The sequence below is a fragment of the Eptatretus burgeri genome, chromosome 6 (genome assembly GCF_056783735.1).
Source record: "Eptatretus burgeri isolate ZD-2024b chromosome 6, Ebu_testis_v1, whole genome shotgun sequence".
Lineage (NCBI taxonomy): Eukaryota > Metazoa > Chordata > Myxini > Myxiniformes > Myxinidae > Eptatretus > Eptatretus burgeri.
Genome location: NC_140966.1, coordinates 28,933,890 through 28,949,727, shown reverse-complemented (window position 1 = coordinate 28,949,727; position 15,838 = coordinate 28,933,890). Strand labels below are relative to the sequence as shown.

General features: G+C 44.8%; 2 protein-coding genes across 8 annotated transcripts in view; one reads left to right on the top strand and one right to left on the bottom strand.

The window, feature by feature from the left end:
- Positions 1 to 15,838, bottom strand: part of LOC147024452 (uncharacterized) — an 82,230-nt gene that overhangs the window by 28,599 nt on the left and 37,793 nt on the right. The window lies entirely within an intron of this gene.
- Positions 30 to 15,838, top strand: part of LOC147024453 (uncharacterized) — a 32,576-nt gene continuing 16,767 nt past the window's right edge. Inside the window, exons 1-4 of one of the 7 annotated variants that reach the window (XM_085884393.1) lie at positions 30 to 1,533; positions 1,697 to 1,839; positions 14,557 to 14,627; positions 15,625 to 15,785. The gene's annotated coding sequence lies outside the window, so the exon portion shown is untranslated. The other 6 variants (XM_085884394.1, XM_085884392.1, XM_085884395.1 and 3 more) reach the window with 6 other exon arrangements.

Here is a 15,838-nt window from a genome sequence, read left to right as displayed (position 1 = left end):
CTTGAGGGGAGCGGGAGTTTCTCCATGAAGTAACTTCATATATAAATGAGTCCGTTCGTACATGTGGTTTCGTCCTTGGTATTAAAATCACCACAGAGATTATTATCGTTAATAAATAAATAACTCCGTTTGAGAAAGCACGAACGACGTGATGACGTATTTCCGCTGACGGGACGGATCACCACACGGAGACGGAGGATAAAACACTCGACGACATGACGAGCTAAAATTAACTGAATGTTGTGAAAAGTCCGTGTGAGGTACCTCAGTTGCGTTTTCTTCTTCACGATCCGCATCTTGAGAGATAAATAAATTCTTTCGATGAATGTTCAATGAAATATTCGGGAGCCGACTTGACACACGTCGATCACCGCGACAGATCCACATCGAACTGATTGTTCGGGACAATACCCTGACGTTTGTGACGTAACCGTTCTACTGTTACCATGGGATACATTGCGCGACGTCAGTGCAGGGAGTTGTGGTTGTAGTCGTCGTCGTGGTAATCGTAGTAGTAGTACTAGTAGTAAATGGACAGGGGGGTCAAACCCTCGTCTGGCTCATTCCATGGTGACAGAGGTTGTTCACATTGACTCATGGTGGAGAGTTTCCAACCAACGCCACCACTGTCTCTGGATGCTTCGAACCTCAGCGATATTTGGCGCCGATGGAGACAGCTGTTTGAACTGTTTTTGGAGATGTCAGGACAAAGCAAAGGACAGAGTCGATACTGGAGAGCAAGAAAGTCGCCATCTTGTTTCATTGAGCCGGCCAGGCCGCGGTTGACGTGAACACACATTCACGTTCAGGGAACCCACGGACAGGAAGATAGTCGACTCGGTTTGTGAGAAATTTGAGGAATATTGTAATCCACAACGAATGTAGTTTATGAAAGGAACCGTTTATGGGAAAACCGACGGCAAGAGGGGAGACCCTTTGACCAGGATGACACCGAGTTGAGGATGGAGACCATGTTGTACAGTTTTGCAGAAACGGAGAACATGGATTGAGACCATATAACCTTCGCCATGTCGGATTTACGCCTGAAGGAGAGTTTACTCCGTGAAAACGATCTTGACCTTCTAAAGGGAAATTGATCTCCCACCAAAACGTGAGATGCTGACGAGAACGGAAAGTGAGACTTAGGATTCAGAAAATCTGCGAGTAGAGGTTCCGCAAGAATCGTGGACCCAGCATGATGATGATGTGGGTCGCATCATCATGGCAGCATCCTTCATGGTCAAACTCAAACCTGGAGTTCGTTGACCAAATAGACGCCAATATCCCCTCCGAAAAGAGGCGGAAGCCGGAATCGCACCGGTAATTAAACCACTGAAAGAAGAAGGGATAGTTGTGGAAACTTCGAGTCTGTGCAACACACCAATCTTGCCGGTTAAAAAGCCACAGAAGGATATGTGGAAATTTGTTGAAGAACTGCGAGAGGTAAATGAGGTGATTCAAAGTGTTCACCCAGTGGTACCGAGTGCAGTGGTGTTGATTCCATCTATCACCGCAAATTCCACCCACTTCACGGTAATTGTTTTGTGTTCCATGTTTTTCTCAGTCCCTATTGCAAAGAAATTGCCATTTCTGTTCGCTTTTTACGTAATTTCTGTTCGCCCTCTTCTTCACTGCTCTTCGTTGCCTCTGCCCTTCACTTCTCGATTGGTGTGCGACTGAGACGTGCTTATTCCAGAGGACCAGTGCAGAGCACACGTTGCCACGAGCCCCAGCAAAGTGACTAAGCCGGAGATAACACGCCAACCCTCAAGGTGGGATCGCTCAAGTGGAGCATCCCATGGAGGTACATGCTGCACTCGCAGACCTATCCAAGACGAGGTTAGGGATCTGTCGCCTCATGCATCTTCTCCTCTCTCTTTCCACCCCTCTATCCCCCCTTTAGATGTGCAAAAGAGCATCTATGGAAAAGAACGAGTGTTCTTGGGAAAAATTCCAGGGGCATAAAAAAGACCCTTTTATGTGGTATGTTCCACGTGTTAAATTACAGAAAAGAAGGGACATTGCATCGTTTGTAGAAAATGCCAGACGAGAGAAAATAACGTTCATTCAAAAAATCTTGTGTGCATGCTGTACTCCCCTTGTGGTCTCTGGAATTTTTCCCAAGAAGCAAAATTTTGGGAGGGATACGTGGTGGTGAAAGGGGCTTTGAAAGAATCATGATTTTGGATGGGGAACGACCTGAGATCGTGGAATGACCTGTCTTGAATACCTGGAGGGAACAATGAGTTTCAAGAGAGTATGGAAGGTGGTTCCACAAGTGGGAAAAAACAGGAATGAATGAGTGGAGGTGAGCAGTGATTCTGGATTGAGGCAGTTTCAACAGGAGGGGGTTGCAGGTGAACATCGTTCATCCTGCTAATACCTGGGCATGACAAAGCACGGAGTGGGCAACGGGTGCAAGTCCAGAAATGAGGCAGAAGAAGACAGATAGATCACAGACCTGTCAGCGATGGTGAAGTGAAAGGGCCATTGACTCAGCTTCATCATGAGAGATTCCAATGATCTTGATCGACTTTGTTTCCACAGCGTCAAGCTGAGCATGGTGCTGACCTGAGCAGGGAAGGCAGCCCAGAGGGGAGAGCAGTAATCCATCAAGCTGCGGATGAAAGCCTTGGAGGTGGAAAGCTGCTCAGGTGTGCCAAGGAAGGATTTTGCACGACCGTGGATGCCCAGTCAGCGTCTGGCGTTGGAGGCCAATTTTGAAATGTGGCTTGCCCAAGAGAGATCATGGCTGAGAGTAAGACCCAAGAGTTTTGAAAGACTGAACCATTTTAAGAGGATTGTTGAGAAAGTATATGGAATGGTTTGTGTTGTGATCCTTTCAGAGAGAGAGAGAGAGAGAGAGAGAGAGATAGAGATAGAGATAGAGATAGAGATAGAGATAGAGATAGAGATAGAGATAGAGATAGAGATAGAGATAGAGAGAGAGAGAGAGAGAGAGAGAGAGAGAGAGAGAGAGAGAGAGAGAGATAGATAAAGGCATGTTCCATGTGTTTGAGCAGTTTATGATTTTCTCAAGGTCTGAGGAGAGGGAAGAGGCTGCTGGTGTAGTGGCTTCACATGAAAACATGTATTTTTATGACAAAAGTGTCAAACTTGGCATACGGCTTCTTCAGATGATTAAATACAAATTTAGAAGGGGAGCACGGGCAAGAGATGTTTTTTGTGGTTTTTGAAAGAGAAAGAAAAATCGCGCCGGGGCGACGTCACCACACTCAAATTGTGCTCCTTTTTCCCGCTGGAGGATAGGACAACTTGCAACAAAATGGCAGCTTACGTGTGGATAAGTATGGAAATTCGAAGTTTTCTCAATCATTTTTGCTCAGAACAGGCGACTAACAATGACTGTATCGTGACATTTATCAGATTTCGCTCATTAAAAAACATTCATTGTGATGGATTTGGAATAATCTGGTCACTCCTTGCATCCTGACGGGTATTGTGTTGCTTTTATCACCGACTACAGCAGCCCACCGTGCCATCCATCGTCAGTCGGTCTCCCCACACCCGAGGCCATGAATTTTAGGCCTGTTGCGGAAAACACTCCTCATGAAGCATTTTCTGAGACTAGCGTTTGTTTCTACTGCCTTATCACGTAAATTTAGTCTGGGTTTCTGACCAATTTAATGCCATGAAAATTACGTGGGCCTACCTTGTGTCCGTCTGTTCGCAATCGAGTTGACACCATTTTACTTTTGTAAAATTTATCTTTGATGCTTCATTGACTTGAAAACTTTGCAAATGTAGATTTTAACCCTGTGCCAAATGAAGTCACAAAAGGCCTCCTGTTCAAAAATGCTTCATGAAAACACTGTTTCACAAGCTTCTGAGTCGCTGTTCGGATCTGGTTCTATGGGTCGCCTTCGGAATGGGAAAGAACTTCACGTATTACAAAGTCAACGACAATTGTTTGGAACTTGGATATCGGGCGTCCCGGTGTCTACCAATATTCCACAGCTTGACTGGTGTGACACCACGTCTGCTTTCATGGGCATTGGTAAGAAGACGGCGTACAAGGTATGGATGGACTTTGAGAAAGTGAATGATGCGTTCATGTTCATCTCCGATCACCCGTTCTGCAATCTTCACACAAATGAAGCTCCTTTCAAACTTATTGAGCAATACATAGTCAAGCTGTACGATCGATCCAGTACCTTATCGTCAGTCAACGCCTGCAGAAAAGATCTCTTCTGTCATCACGATAAATCCTCTTTGGATCGATTTCCACCCACACAGGTGAGCTCCAATATTTGTCAGGGTTTGAGAGGTTGACTGTCGAACCGGAAACGAATCCTCAATTAAAATGCCGTTTATCCAACCCTGAATTTTGGTTGCAGCACATGTTCTAATCCGAAACCTTGATTACATATTCCAGGATGCCTTGTATCAGCATCTGAAGCGGGCAGTCTATCAGACTGGAATATGGACATGCAGCGAGACCATGCCATTACTTCCGTCGCCAGCAGAATTCGGGTGGCGCAAAGACGGGATTCGATGGTACGCAGTGTGGATTACACGACCACAAGTGTCAGCTGCTTGCCAAGAACTTATTAAATGTGGCTGCAAGTCGCCGTGCAGGACTTGCAAATGCGTAAAGTCCGATTTGCCATGCAGCGCCTTATGCAAGTACCCATGCGATGCATAAGGTAGGCAAATTCTCACACTGATGACCGGCAACATCCAATCAAACCCTCTTGTTCACCGATACTAACGGCGTGCACTATGCATTTCATTTGAAATTTATTCAACAAGACAGAATACTTTGACATTATCTGCAAAATGCATAATGTAAAAAAAGGTTGTGTCAATAATTTTGTGACATACGTCACCATTACACCGCCGAAAAGTACTTTTTATGAAATCTTGGGTTCGGTTGCCATGGCAACAACGAACAAAATATGCCATAAAATCGTAATTTCAGATGTTTTTTTTCCAAGAAGTTCAGGAATCAACGAAGGTCAATATGGGGAAGTTTCTAAGAAAATTCGTTTCAAAAAAATTACAGTATAGACTGTAGACTATATGGACATTCTTGTTTCCATTTCCCCTATTTTAAGTTTCCCGCCATTTTAAAGCCATTTTGAACAAAATGCAATTGGGTGAAATATTTTACAGTGAAATTTTATTGTATATCACTGGAAACTTTTAAACAGATGTTAAAATCGCCGTTTCATCAATATATTCCTTTTATATAGTGATGCATGCCTTCCCCCACCCCCAATGGTGGCCATCTTGGAAAATGTCTGCCGAAGCCGACCCATGAGGGGCCGACCCGGGCTCCCCTTCTAAAATCGTTCAGTATGGTCACAGGGAACCGGATACCAAGTTTGGTACTTTTGTCAAAAAAATTAATGGTCTGCCATGTTTTGGAGTTAAGCGATTCCACGATACTGTCTGTCTGTCAGAGAGATGAGGGATCTCAGGGCAGAGAGTGGTCATCAGCAAAGAGAGAGAGAGGGGGTTTCCAGAGAGTAATTGAGATCATTGATGAGAATTGGGAATAATATGAGGCCCTGAACACTGCCTTGTGGAACACTGCCTTGACAGGGAGAGGAGATGAAAGGGTTCCTTTGAGAACCACATGTTGACTACGAGAAGGGAGGAGGTCAGCAATCCAACAGTGGAGTTGGCCTTGGATTACAAAGTCAGAGAGTTTGGAGAGCAGGGCAGGATGCCAGGCTAAAATATTAGCTCAAGATATGCTCGGTGAGATGGCCCAAATCTCATGTCTGACATTGAGGGCCTCCATCCATTGTTGGGAGAGTTGAAGCTGCATGTCTGAGGTGCAGTGAGTGATTTGGTCTGAATCTGACTTGATGATCTAAGATGAGGCTGTTGGGGGAAAGGAACTATTTTATGTCAACAAGGGCATTTTTACACCTTTTTATGTAATTCTGTGATGGTTGATTTCCAAGCAGAGAGAAGATAGATCTATGGTAAATAACAGGGTGAAAAGGGCAGAAAGAGATCGTGCAAGAGCAGAAGAGCAAGTTTGAAGGACACATGAGCTGATGATGAACGGTCGAGTCACAGAGTCAGAGTGTAAGGTTGCCAGAAACTTTTACACCTTTTCAGATGCAAAAGACACAGAATTGAGGAGTTGCTGGGTACGACTGGGAAAGATGGGTACAGACAGAGAGGGATGAGGGACACAAGATTTTGAAGCAAACACGGAATTGGGGCATTCAGCCTTCTCACGAACAGTCGGCTGTGTTGCCATTTGAAGTGAGAGAAGGAATGGAAGGGGAGCATCCTCCAGAGACAGACTCGACAAGGTGCCACCAGGTTTTAGAGGAAGGAGTCGAGTTTGAAAGTTAATTCAGGAGATTGGACAGATATTGTTTTCTGGCTCTCCTGAGGGTAAACACCCACTTGTTGCGACTTTGTGGAATGATCTGAGGTTGCCTTCCGTTGGATTTGCCTTCCAGGAGGAGAATGCAAGTTATTTTAAAGCAACAGTCTCACCCCGTGATTCAGAGTACCAAGAGCAGGAGGATAGATAAGATAACTGAAGATGAGATCATAATAATCTGTGCATAAGAGAGAGCAGGTTTCGGTGGAAGAATTCCCAGGTTGAGTTAATACCAGAGGCGGTCGATTAAGGAGACCAGTCCTGAAGTGTGATGGCTGCTTGCAGTTCCTGCCAGACTTGCCGGCACCGAGGTTGTTCTCTGAGAATGGCGGGAGAGATTGACCTTCACCAACACATCATCAGAAAAGCCAACTCGGGCTGAGGACGAGTGTTATACAATGGCGGGGAAGTTGGTCATCAACAAATCCAGGAGGAAAGACTCTCCATTTGGAGAAATCCGGATGGGAAAGTTCACAGATTGAATCAGAACGATGGAGTCATAAAAGTCCTTTGCAGAAGTGCCATGACTCGTGAGAAAAGTAACAACACAGACAATTCACTTGATGACAATTAAAGTCCCCACAAATGAGGAAGAGATAGTTGGGATGAATGAATAAAAGTTTGTCCATGTCATCTCAGAGAAAAATACAGATGAAGGTATCACCATTGGAAGAATGGTGCAACACAAAAACCTTAGATGAGAACGGAGGGAAAGTCACAACCAGAGGCATCCTGGGGCTGAGAAAAGAGTTCAGCTCGATCAAACTGAAGGAAGCAATAGGGAGGGATAAGTTTTGAAGGGGCAGAACAAGGTTGAAGTCGAGAGGAGGCAGAACGAGTGAGGAGCAGAAGAGGGGATGGTACTGACTTGGAGGGGTTTAACACCATGAATGGACATGAAGGGTCAATGTTTGGCGTGTTCACATGGCCTTTGCAAAGTTGATGCTTCAGAAAATGCAAACTGGAAAACCTGAGTTGAAAGTCCAAAAGGGTCTTGAGGGTTCTGAAGGATATTGAGGGTTCTAAAGGGTATTAATGGTTCCAAGGGGTCTTTAAGGTTCCAAAGAGTCTCAATAGTTTTCGGGAATCTTTAGGTTCTGTATATCGAGGTCGTAGGAGAATATTGTCATGGTTCCCATTGTACAGAATTAATGGCCAAAATCACCTTCAAATCGTCGGAGATGGACTCACGTTTTCTTACTTATGTAATAAATATACACTCACGTTCCCACGAAACATCATTAATAGACAGAGCATGAACATTGCAGTTGGACCTAATTAATGGACATACTTTCCAACAGTACGTAATTAATAGACAAACATGGCGTTCTGCACAGATAAACAAGCAAAGACAAATGACCCAAATACAACAACCAGTCCTCTGGAGAGGGTAAAAAAAAACGGCTGGACCAATTTCCACCATTTTTTACATCCATGCTGGGGGTACCAAGGGTCAGGTCATGGGCACAAAACACTCCTTTCCCACAAAATACTCCTTTCCCACCAAACACTCCTTTCCCACAAAACACTCCTTTCCCACAAAACACTCCTTTCCCACAAAACACTCCTTTGCCACAAAACACTCCTTTCCCACGAAACACTCCTTTCCCATGAAACACTCCTTTCCCATGAAACACTCCTTTCCCACTAAACACTCCTTTCCCACAAAACACTCCTTTCCCACAAAACACTCCTTTCCCACAAAACACTCCTTTCCCACGAAACACTCCTTTCCCATGAAACACTCCTTTCCCATGAAACACTCCTTTCCCACAAAACACTCCTTTCCCATGAAACACTCCTTTCCCATAAAACACTCCTTTCCCACAAAACACTCCTTTCCCACAAAACACTCCTTTCCCACAAAACACTCCTTTCCCACAAAACACTCCTTTCCCACAAAACACTCCTTTCCCACAAAACACTCCTTTCCCACACCCGCAAGGCAATTCTCTGTTTGTTCGAGTGTTCGTTTGTCTGATCATCAATGAGTTGGCTCAAAACAAGGAAATAAGGCCATTTGGTCCATCAATACCGTGGTGCACTATCGGGTGAAATTTTGCTGCAACTTTAAACATAAATCTTCTTGATGAGTTTAGAATCTCAATAACCCGTTCTTCATCGAATCGAGTGATCCATCTTGTCTCTTAGTATAGTATATATATATATATATATATATATATATATATATATATATATATATATATATATATATATATATATATATATATATATACACATACATATGTAGACAGTATATGTATATGTTGTGGAAGGTTGTTGTGTTAAGCTAACATATTTTAATCGGTGTGGTTGAAGTGGTGTTCCGTGTATCACTTCCCTCAGATCAGATATCTCCAGACACTTCCCATGTTCACTTCTTCCAGACAAAGACAAACTTATAACCTTAAACTTTCTCTTCATATTATTATTTTTCCACCACCCATCCCTTGTTTTGGGTCTGCAGTGGGAACAGTTATGGCACAAGTCTTTCACGAATTGGTTGACCAATCCTTTTGGTGACCGGCAGGAATTTGTAATTTGTTCAGGGTGCGGGAGATAACTCGCCAACTCTTTACACGAGACATGATGGGATCTTTAACATCCACCAAGACCCCCAGCGCTGGGTGATGGTTCTCTACCTTCACGTCCTTTGGTGGGATGGCGCACACATCAATGACTCGTCCTTCATGTAAAAAAAACAAGGGATCAGGAAAACAGGGTCTTCAACACAAGGGGGAACAACCCCGAATCTATAATATCGAAATTATTAAACAGCAAATGATCTTGAGGAGAGCGGGAGTTTCTCCATGAAGTAACTTCATATATAAATGAGTCCGTTCGTACATGTGGTTTCGTTCTTTGAATTAAAATCACCAGAGATTATTATCGTTAATAAATAAATAACTCCGTTTGAGAAAGCACGAACGACGTGATGACGTATTTCCGCTGACGGGACGGATCACCACACGGAGACGGAGGATAAAACACTCGACGACATGACGAGGTAAAATTAACTGAATGTTGTGAAAAGTCCGTGTGAGGTACCTCAGTTGTGTTTTCTTCTTCACGATCCGCATCTTGAGAGATAAATAAATTATTTCGATGAATGTTCAATGAAATATTCGGGAGCCGACTTGACACACGTCGATCACCGCGACAGATCCACATCGAACTGATTGTTCGGGACAATCCCCTGACGTTTGTGACGTAACCGTTCTACTGTTACCATGGGATACATTGCGCGAAGTCAGTGTGGGGAGTTGTGGTCATCGTGGTGGTACTAGTAGTGGTAGTAGTAGTAGTAGTAGTAGTCGTAGTAATCGTCGTCGTTGTTCCTGTAGTAGTAATAACAGTAAATGGACAGGTGGGGTCGAACCCTCGTCTGGCTCATTCCATGGTGACAGAGGTTGTTCACATTGACTCATGGTGGAGAGTTTTAAACCAACGCCACCACTGTCTCTGGATGCTTCGAACCTCAGCGATGTTTGGCGCCGATGGAGACAGCTGTTTGAACTGTTTTTGGAGGCGTCAGGACAAAGCAAAGGACAGAGTCGATACTGGAGAGCAAGAAAGTCGCCATCTTGTTTCATTGAGCCGGCCAGGCCGCGGTTGACGTGAACAACACATTCACGTTCAGGGAACCCACGGACAGGAAGACAGTCGACTCGGTTTGTGAGAAATTTGAGGAATATTGTCATCCACGAACGAATGTAGTTTATGAAAGGAACCGTTTGTGGGAAAACCGACGGCAAGAGGGGAGACCCTTTGACCAGGATGACACCGAGTTGAGGATGGAGACCATGTTGTACAGTTTTGCAGAAACGGAGAACATGGTTCAAGACCATATAACCTTCGCGATGTTGCATTTACGCCTGAAGGAGCGTTTACTCCAGTGGTTCCAAACCTTTTTTCTGTCATTTCCCCCTGCACCCAATTCAACCATCCAGATTTCCCCCTTCATGTGTATGAGAGAAAGAACAGTTAAAACACACTGAGACTATTTACTAATTTATTTTTCAAATGCACTAACACAGCGAACATTAAATTGCATTGAATAAGAACACAGTATTTTAGTGTGACTTCTGGCATTGTTTGCCGTTCATGAGTCCTTCAATGTCTGGGGGAGTTATGGAGAGCGCACAGCGAAGATCCGCCTCCACCTCCAACTTGTTGCGTGCCTTTGTTTTGAGGTGTACCAGTGACGAAAATCCTGTCTCACACAGGTAGGTGGAAGAAAACTGGACCAATATCCGCAGAGCATTGGTCGCAAGAAGCGGGTAGGTTCCTCAGACTTGGGTCCAAAACTCTTCCAGTTCCATATTCTGGAAGGCATCCTTCGCTGTAGAGTCGTTTTTCAAGTCCAGGAACTCTTCCTGCCACGCTTCTGGCACATCATCAACGTTCCTCTGAAATGAGTCTCTGATAAGCTTGTTCTCGTTGCTCTCGTTTGTGATCCCCGGGAAGTAATACTTGAATTCTTCCTCCAAGCCTTGGAGGTGGTCTGATATCCGCGGCTATTGGATCAGGCAGACCATCCTCCATATCCTCCACACATTCGTTCAGAGCGAGGAATGAGGAAAAACTTCCACTCCCCGCTCTTTTCTTCCACAGTTCCAGTTTAGCCACGAAAGCTCTGATCTTGTCCGACTGAAAAAGAATGTTGGTCCCTTTGCCCTGCAGTTTCCTGTTGAGCTCGTTCAATGCACTGAAAATATCGGACAAGTAGGACAGTGTACCAGTAGGACAAGTAGGACACACGGAAAAACTCACCCTTCAACGCCTCCAGAAGCACAACATTCTCTTGGGCCCGAAGGAAGGCTACCACCTCATCAAACAATTCCAGGACTCGCTGCAATATGTTTCCCTTTGAGAGCCACCTCACCTGAGTATGAAACAGCAACGATTCGTGGTCGGCTTCCATGCCTTCACAGAGCCGACGGAACAGCCGAGTGTTCAGAGCGGAACCCTTGATAAAGTTGACGACTTTGTTGACAGTCTCGAGATGCTGCTTGAAGTTCTTGGGGAGAGTTCTCGAAGCAAGCGCCTCTTTGTGGATCAGACAGTGTGTCGATTCCACTGCCGGATTCTTTTGCTTGACGAGCGTGACGAACCCCGATCGAGAGCCGAGTATGGCTGGGGCACCATCCGTGCACACCCCAACCAGAGACTCCCAGCTGATGTTGCTGTCTTCGAAAAAGTCATTGAGAAGGTCCATCACATCCTGAGCTTTGGTCGTGGTCTGGAGAGGTTTGCAGAAGAGGAATTCTTCTGCAATTCCTTTTTCGGTGGTATAACGAACAAAGACCAACAGCTGGGACAGATTCGCAACATCTGTCGATTCGTCGAGTTGAATCGAAAAAAACTGTGACCCTCGAACCTTCTGAACAACTTGGTTCTTGATGCTCTCAGCCATATCATTGATCCGTGACCGAATGGTGTTGTTTGAAAGGGAAATCTGGTTCATCTTGTTGTGGGCAGCCTCACCAAGGACAAACTTCACACACTGCAGCATACAGGGCTTCACCAATGTTTCACCAATTGTGTGTGGTTTCTTCTCCCTCGCAATCTTGTACGAGTCTTTGTATAATGTGTGCACAATAGCGTCCGTTTGCTGACGAAACGTTCCAGTTGAGTCCAGTCTCATCTTCTTCAGATAATTTTGTTTCAGCTTGAAGTATTCACGATCCTTGTTCTGTAGTTCGGGATAGCATCCTTGAAGGTGTTGCTTCATCTGGAATGGCTTCATGCTACCATTCCCAAGGTCTTTGTGCAGATGACACATTGTGGCAGATGTTCCCCGTTATTCACAACGAACGTAAAACCGAAGTCTCGATATGCTTCTGAATATATCCGTTTTTTCGACATGATCACTTGCGGACCTGAAAAGAACAAGAGAGATCATATTAAGACATGTAATAGAAAAGAACAAACTAAAAAAGAAGAAAGAAAATAAAACATAAGAATGAAAGTGGGTAAAGTTCAGGAAAGGGGTACTCCTGAGAAGAGAAGAACAGAAGGCTATGACTGGAAATTATTTTCCAATTATTTTCTGATTATTTCCAGAATTTTAATTCCAGACTAGAATTTCCCCCTGAAACACCCAAATTTCCCCCCTGGGGGAAATTTCCCCCCGGTTGGGAACCCGTGGTTGACTCCGTGAAAACGATCTTGACCTTCCCAAAGTGGTAGACATATGCAGAGCAGCAGAGGCCAGTCACGCCCAGTTGAAGACCATGACAAAGACACCACTCTAAGTGAATAAGATAAACAGTTTTCGACATCAGGGAGAGAAATGAGGAGAAGGCAGAGAAGGAAGTAAAGGTAAAGGAAGAAGTGTTTTCGATGGTATTGCGAGATAAGGTAAGAGAGTTGTGACACCCTCCACCGTCCTCAGGGACCTGTAATTCCAGATGAAAAGAGGATTCCGATTTTGAAGAGGATGAGGGTCAACGGCAACCATTACTGGAAAGGCAAAGGCGACCCCCAAGGCCCCGCAAACGGTCGGATTGGAGACACCAAAATAGATTCGAAATAGGGGTCAGGAAAGCAGAGGCAAGAGGGGCAAATCCCCCATCAGATGCTTGTTTTGTGTGTGGAAATTGGGGACACTGGAGATAAAATTGTCTCAAAGGAAGATGGGGACCAGGTCCCCCGCCAGCAAACTCACGAAGGTATTGACAGGATGGGAGTGGACCCTCGAGGGAAGGAGCAAGGCTGACATTGAGTCCAACAGAGGAGCCGACCTCTACTCTGAACACCTCAGGCAAGGAGCTTTCTTTCTTTGTCGATCAGGCCACTCGCTCCACAATTGCAGTCAAAGAACTGCCAGGGGTTTTGAAATCAGGTAGTGGGTTGAGGGGGTGAGGTTCAAACATGGGATACAACAGTAAAATTGCCAGAAAGATGTGGGCCATTGCAGGAGAAACATGCATTCCTTCTCACCACACCAGCGAACTTGTTAGGTCGAGACTTGCTATGTCAGTTTGGATGCACGATGGCATGTACAAAGAAAGGGGTGTATGTTGACATCCCCCCAAAGAAAGCACAATTCGCAATGAGGGTTTTCATGGCACCATAACCAGTTGTTTAATGGTGAAGGTTGCCAAGACTGCCCATTCGTGATGTTCTCATGTGCTGAGATGCGATATTGACAGAGAGCCAAAGCAAACAAAATTGTCCAGAAAATGCACAGGTAATGACACGTACTTATTACGATCCCCCACAGTGTATAAGTTACTCCGATGTAACTGGAAATGATGTGGCATTTGCGAAGAGGATAGCTCCACATTTGGGTAAGTCTGATAAGTTGTCCATCTGCCGCTTAATGATTGGAAAAGAAGGCCTTGCAGTGGAAGTTAAGCTCGTGGAAGAACAAAGGCGATTGATGAAGTATCGATCGGAAGTACCCTCGCATGTTACAATAACCACAGCGGTGGGATATCACCTAAAGGATTTAGGCTTCATGGTTTATCGCCGGCAGGGTGTCGCGGTGGATTGCTCTGCAACCTTGTTACATTGGCAAGTGCTTATATTGGTAAATAACGAAGGGTGGATTTGTGATTTAAAGGAACAGGTTCTCCAAGGGATGGTGGAAGAAATTGATCTCCCTCCCAACCGTGAGATGCTGACGAGAATGGAAAGTGAGACAAAGGATTCAGAAAGTCTGCGAGAAGAGGTTCCGCAAGAATAGTGGACCCAGCATGATGATGATGTGGGTCGCATCATCGTGGCAGCACCCTTCATGGTCAAACTCAAACCTGGAGTGTGTTGACCAAATGGACGCCAATATCCCCTCCGAAAAGAGGCGGAAGCCGGAATCGCACCGGCAATTAAATCACTGAAAGAACAAGGGATAGTTGTGGAAACTTCGAGTCCGTGCAACACACCAATCTTGCCGGTTAAAAAGCCACAGAAGGATGAGTGGAGATTTGTTCAACACCTGTGAGAGGTAAATGAGGTGATTCAAAGTGTTCACCCAGTGGTACCGAGTGCAGTGGTGTTGATTTCATCTATCACCGCAAATTCCACCCACTTCACGGTAATTGTTTTGTGTTCCACGTTTTTGTCGGTCCCTATTGCAAAGAAATTGCAATTTCTGTTCGCTTTTTACGTAATTTCTGTTCGCCCTCTTCTTCACTGCTCCTCGTCACCTCTGCCTTTCACTGGCTCTTAACTCGCAGTTGGTGTGCGACCGAGACGTGCTTATTCCGGAGGACCAGTGCGGAGTGCATGCTGCCACGAGCCCCGGCAGGTTGGTCCAGGTTTGACCACACCCCCCAAATTAGGTGTTTGCTTTCCTCTCAAACTCCACATAATTTCAATGAAACTTGACCACAACCTTCATCACCCGTAATGTACCAAAAAGTTTGTTCACGGCATAAAAAAAAATCGGGCCCAAGGGTGTTTACGGAGGTTTGACCCTCAAAATAGGAACTGTATTTGCTTTCTTCTCAGAAACTACACACACAATTCCGATGAAACTTGACAACAACTTTCATCACTAGTAATATTCCACCGTTGGTTCACGACATTTAAAAAAAAATCACCGTCTCGAGGGGTTTGCCCCCACCCCTCCCCCCGTAATCAAAACATACAAAATGGCGGCCGTCTCAATGAAGGTTGAATTCTGTGCTAAAATCACCCAAAATTCGTCTAAAACTGGTAAAAAAAAAAACCACTAAAATATGGATAAGCCACAGTGGCTAATGTGTGGTTTAAAATATTAGCCACATGTAAGGGGCATTCGCCCTGTGGCGACATGGCGAGCGGCTGCGCACACCCAGCCTCATTTTCACCCCACCTGGTGGGGCAAATAACTCCATCCCCTATATGGCTATTTTTTTAAAGTACTTGTGAAATATACCAAAATATTCAGGTAATTTTTTTTATCCCAGATACTTTGCAGTTGATGATAAACAAACTGAGAAATCTTAACTCTTTAAAAATAATTTTTTGGAAGAACTCAAAATTAAAGAGTGAAAAACAATGAATCCAAAACATTTGTGGGGCTTTCAAAAAGTAAATAATCAATCAAATGTCCCACACTCGTGACAGTATCAGCGCCGTCTAAGCAGTTCCTGGTAAAGATCATGCCAGGTGGTTTGCTGTTACCTTTTCAGCAGACATCCTGTGTCAGGGGTGACCCATCCAGTTGTGACTGTACTCCTGAACCAAATTAAGTTTCCACGGCAGCCCTATGTGCCTCATGGTATGAAAGGAATGTTTTTTTTTTGTTTTTGTTTTTCCAGCAGATGGCAGGAATTTGTTCAGGGTGACCAATAACTCACCTACTCTTCACGAAAGATACAATGGGATCTTTAACATCCATTGCTAGCAGATGGACCTCCACATGGATGATGCACATTGATGAATCACCCTGCATGCGAAGCACCAGGATGACAGTTAATAGGTGAGTTGAGATTCCTGGCCAGGTGAGACAGCTTGGAGTTGAGTGTGCACAGC